We start from the raw sequence: 5,957 nt of genomic DNA, 5'->3' as shown, positions 1-5,957 counted from the left end.
GGTCGGATTCTGTTTCTACTTTATCACGTGGTTTCTCAAATTCTAACAGTTAGTCTTTGTCAACCTATCTCAGTATATTCTTGAACCACCCACCCCATCCAAAACTAACTCCCAAGTGCTGGGATTTATAGGCATGCATCATCACACTTGGCTTGAAATTATTTTTGATTGTTGAAGGACACTTCTTAGTCTACTAGGACACCAAACCTCACGGGCCCAGCCTTTGTGAGAATTGCAATAATATGGCTGGTGAGATGGTTCAGTGGGTTAAAGGTTCTTGCTCTAAGGCCCGATGACCTGAATTCTGAGTTTGACCTTCAGAGTCTCAAAGTGCCAGGAGAGAACCTACCTACTCTCCATTTTTTTTTTCTTTTTGGATACAGGGTCTCACTATGTAGCCTTGGCTGGCCTGGAACTCACTACGTAAACCAGGCTGACCTGGAATTCAGAGATCTGCCTGTCTTTGCTGGGATTAAACACTCGCACCACCATGCCTGGCACTTACTGAACACTTAATATGAAATAAACCCTTTGAATGCATCGTCTCATTTAATCCTCACAACTATCCTTTGGCATAGGGAACGTGACCCCCATTTTACAGGATGTGAGTTTTAGGTAAAGCGACATAGTCAGATGTACAAGAGCTAGGTTTCAAAATCACGAAACGCAGGTGGTATCTTGGCATGCGTCTTCTGTGGAGACCTGGGCAAGCGACTGCCTCTAATAAGAGCAGGGACAGGGTGGGGTTGTAGCTCAGATGGTAGAATGCTTGCTTAGCATGCACAAAAGGCCCCAGGTTCAATCCCCCAGCACTGCATAAACCATGTACGTTGGTGTACCTGTGATCCCACCACTGGGGTGATGGAGGCAGGGGAATCAGAAACTCAAGGCCATCCTTAACTACATACCAAGTTCAAGGTCAGCCTGGGCTATGTGAGACCCCGTTTTGTTATTTTTATATTTTATTTATTATTTTTATTTTATGCGTATGAGTGTATTGCCTGCATGTATGTGAGTGCACCCATGTCATGCAATGCTGTAGAGGTCAGAAGGGGGTGTCAGATTCCCCTGGAACTGGAGTTAAGGACAGTTCAAAGCCACCATGTGGGGCTGGGTATCAAATCCAGGTCCTCTGCAAGAGCAGTCAGTGCTCTTAACTGCTGAGCCATCTCTCCAGCCCTGAGACCCTGTTTTTTAAAAGAAAAGCAGGGATATTGCCGCTCAACAGGCTCCCAGGTGAGCTGCCAGGCTCTGCTGAAGAGGCTCTCGGTCACCTAACTAAGCAGAAAAATCAATGAGGCTTTCACAGCTGCATGGAGGCTGCCTACTCACCCCGCTGGGCCCAAGTGCATTCCGGAACAGCTCCTGACAACCTATTTTTGTGCCACTTTATCAAGTCATAGGAGCAAGGTGGGGATGCAGAACCCAGGGGTATGACGTGTCCAGGGTGATTGCCCTGAGGAGGCCTGGCCTTTCCTTCTGCCCAGGCCTTTAAAATACAGACATAGCCACTGTTCCTCACACAGAGGTGAGATGCTTAGCACTTCCAAGGGACAAAGAGGAGCAGGCAGCAGGGCCCCCAGCTGTAAGGCACTGTCCTTCAGGAGAGTCCTAGACAGTAATTATCATGCAGGGGCAGCCCTAGAGGTTGGAGCCAGACAGACTCCTGTGCTTCTAGGCAAGCCATTTTTCCTGATAAGTCTTGAGCATCCTTGAAACAGGAAAAACAACAGCCTCGCCACACCACACAGGCTACCTTAGTGTAAACACAGACCTGGCACAGGGTGACCGCTCAGTAAACCACATTCCTACTGCAGGAAATGAGTTGGAGGGGAATTTGTGATCTATATTCTAAGGTTTGTTTTATCTATTTTAGACTGCCAGTGATGCTCATAATTTATGTGTGTATGTATTTCTGAAGCAGGACCTTACTCTGTAGCCCATGCTGGCTTGGAGCTTACTGCTATGTAGCTCAGTCTGGCCTTAACTCCCGGCAATCTTCTACCTCTGTAACACAGAGTTCTGCACCAGGGCCTTGTCCTGACTGCTTGCGCAGAGGCAGCTGCTCCAGAGCCCGCCTGCTCCCTCGCCTCTCATTTTTTTTCTTGAGGAGGAATGGATTGTACTTCATACTCAGTACTAGAGTCCTATGCACACAGGATTGGGCTGGCCATTGCCATTTAAAAAAAAACAATATTTTACTTTTATTTTATGTGTATGCATGTATTGCCTGCATGTGTGTATGTGCACCCATGTTGTGCAATGCCCATGGAGAACAGAAGAGGCCATTGGATCCCTAGAACTAGAGTTATGGACAGCTGGTAGCTGCCATGTGGGTGCTGGGAATCTGGGAATTCTGTAAGAACAGCCAGTGTTCTTAACCACTGAGCCATCTCTCCAGCCCCCATTTCCACTTTTTTATGGTGCTCTAGTCTATGATGTAAACCCATGTTTATGACTATTGCCACATTCTAGCTGATCTCTTCCTATCACAAGGATTCAGTCCTAGAGGCTACGGCCTCCCTCATACTTGGGTCAGCTGTCCTTGCAAAGAGGCAGCCATATACTGTCCACACAGGGAGAGTTGAGGCACAAACCTTCTAGAACACGCTCACTCCTTGCTTTGGCCTCACACGGCTCTAAGTCACATTCCTGGCTCTGCCACTCACAGAGAATTTGGGCAAGTTACTTGATTTTTAGGGTGACTGTAGAATGGGGACACAATTTTATAGGTTGGTGTGAGGTTTAAATGTAAAGGTCTGAGCACCTGGTAGGTGTTCAGTTAATGGTAATTCCTTCTTTTAAAAAATCACTTTGAGGGGCTGGAGAGATGGCTCAGCAGTTAAGAGTACTGACTGCTCTTGCACCCACATGGCGGCTATGAACGTCCTTAACTCCAGTTCCAGGGGAATCCGAAGACGTCTTCTGACCTCTGAGGCATTGCACGACACAGGTGTACTCACATGCATGCAATACACTCGTACACATAAAATAAAAATAATGAAAATTTTTAAAAATCACTTTGAGTAACGTGCATGCAATACACTCGTACACATAAAATAAAAATAATGAAAATTTTTAAAAATCACTTTGAGTAACGTGCATGCAATACACTCGTACACATAAAATAAAAATAATGAAAATTTTTAAAAATCACTTTGAGTAACGTGCATGCAATACACTCGTACACATAAAATAAAAATAATGAAAAATTTTAAAAATCACTTTGAGTAACGTGGACCACTGAACCGAAGATGTACCAGTGGTTCTCAGGAGGCCAGCATGGAGAGGGCTGGCTCAGAGGAGTGAGGAGACCTTGACACCACTACTTCCCAACCTGTGGCCGCCTTGACTCTGGTGTGTCAGTAGCTAAGCACTGAGCCTCTTTACTTCAGAGCCTCAGGAAGGAAGGAGGAAAAGGATTAGTGTGTGTGTGGAGAGAGAGAGAGAGAGAGAGAGAGAGAGAGAGAGAGAGAGAGAGAGATTGCTTTCTAGTCATTGAAGGGAACCTTTTACCAGCGAGCTCAAACCAGAGCTTCGTCCCACAGGAGGAGGCGGCTGGTGTCCAACAGCCCTTACAAGTTCCATTCTAGTCATCGAAGGACCACGAGGCAGGAAACCCCAGCATTGGGCTGTTCTGGAAGACATATCCTAAAGTCCACTCTGTATCAGGCAGTCATCAGCAGGGGCCCTCAGCAGCTGAGTCATCACTACAGTGCAGAGTCTGCTGCGTTCACCAGGCCTGAACAGCACCTGCACACTACTGTTCACGTAACACTTTGCTTTAAATTGACTGTTTTACTTAGAGTCATCCTTAGCAAGATATGAACTTGATAATACATTTTATTTTTATTATTTATCTTTACTTTCTGTGTTTGAATGTTTTTGCTGCAGGTATGTAAGGGCACCAATACGTACACACAGCGGTCAGAAGAGGGAATTGGATCTCTTGGATCTGTAGTTACAGAAGGTTGTTAACAGCCATGTGGGTGCTGGGGACCAAACCCAGGCCCTCTACAAGCACAGCCAATGGTTTTAATTGTTGAGCCATCTCTCCAGCTCTCACTCTTTTTTTTTGGTCTTTTTGAGACAGGGTCTCCCTGTAGCTGCAGCTGACCTGGAATTTGCTATGTAGACCAGGCTGGCCTCAAAGTCATGGAGATCTGCCTGCCCCTGCCTCCCAAGTGGTGGGGCTAAAGGTATGTGCTGCCATACCGGGCGAATGTACTTTTTTTTAATGTAAAACTGTATTTTGGTTGGAGAGGGAGAGCACATTCAATCCCCAACACAAAAACATATTTCAACTATAGTTTAAAAAAAGTAACTGGCCGGGCATGGTGGTGCACACCTGTAGTCCCAGCACTTGGGAGGCAGAGGCAGGCGGATCTCTGTGAGTTTGAGGCCAGTCTGGTCTATCTAGTGAGTTCCAGGCCAGCTGGGGCTACAGGGAAACCCTGTCTCAAGCACATTCAGAGCTGGTGAGATGGCCCAGTAGGTAAAGGAGCTTGCTGCCAAGTCTGACAACCTGAGTTCCAACCCCAGAACCCACATGGAAAAAGGAGACAATGATTATAAGTTGTTCTCTGACTTCCATATGTGTGCTGTGACACACATGTGCACCCCAAAATAAAAAATAAATATAATAAAAATAACTAAAAAGCGACCTCCCTCTGCTTCCCTGGGCCTGCATGACCTGCGGGCCTCTTTCCAGGGTAAGTCGAGCCTTGACTCCCCCAGCCTCATTCACCCTCCCATCTCCCCGACGGGTCTCTCCTCCTAGCCTGGGTCCTGTCCCATTCCTTGTCTTGGGACCCCAGACACCTGGGGAACCACCACTGCTTCCTGATCCTTTGCATCCAGAGCAACTCAGTTCCTTCTGGGGTCCCCAAGAGCACTCTGGTCCTGGCCCCACTCTCACCTCCCTCTGTTTCACTGGTCTGCACAACCCTCCATCCACTCTCCTGGGAGCCCTAGGTGCCTGGTCCCGTCTTCACCTCCCTCTGCTTCCCTGGGCCTGCATGACCCTCCAGCCTCTTTCCTGGACACGGGGACTGACCTTTCTGCTTCCTGATCCTTTGCACCCAGACCAACCCAGTTCCTTCTGCAGTCCCCAGGAGCCCTTGGGGCTGCTTCCCACACCCATCTTCCCACCCTCATACAGCCACCAGCTGCCCTAGAGCAGCACCCCCTGGCTCCCAGGCCAGTCCAACCCCCAAATTCCTGAGGCCAAAATCTTTCCTGGAGGGATCCAGACCTTAGGAGAAAAAGGGTCTCAGGTCAGTGCCACCCAAGTTCCTGAGGCCAAAAGCATTCTTAGAAGATTCCAGACCTAAGCAGAAAGTCTGAAAACTTCTGATCCACATTGGAGTTGGGCCACCGCGGAACTCCTGAAGACAAAGTCAATCCGGCCTCGACAATATAAAATCAAAAGAGAGAACCAGAAGCTTAGATGAACCAGCTCTTCATACACAAAAAGTAAACCACAAAGACACATAAAGTTCAAAAAAAGAAGCAGAACTAAACTTGAAGGCCCGAGTATCACACAAGAATCAGAAACTACAAAAGAAATTCACATGTCGAAATCACAGAGAAAAAATACCAACAGTCCTCTAGAGGAGTACAATGAGAGCCCCCTAGAGATAATGCAGGACACAGAACTCAAAAGAACAGTTATAAACATGATAAAGGAATTCAGTGAATTTAAAGAACACACAAATCAAAGAACCAAAAGAAGATATGGATAAACTTCTGACTGAATTCACAAAATGGAAATATTAAGGAAAACTCAGACTGAAAGGTAGAAAGAAGTGCAAAACTCAATAAGCCAATTAGAAACAACAGGAGAAAGTGTCACCTATAGAATGAATGAAATGGAAAACAGTATATCAAGACTGGGAGATAAAGTGGACAAACTAGACCACTCAAACAAAGAGTATGAAAAATTTAAGAAATCAAAA

This window comes from Nannospalax galili, unplaced genomic scaffold, assembly GCF_000622305.1.
Source record: "Nannospalax galili isolate Female #2095 unplaced genomic scaffold, S.galili_v1.0 scaffold615, whole genome shotgun sequence".
Classification (NCBI taxonomy): Eukaryota; Metazoa; Chordata; class Mammalia; order Rodentia; family Spalacidae; genus Nannospalax; species Nannospalax galili.
This window is presented reverse-complemented; position numbering follows the sequence as displayed.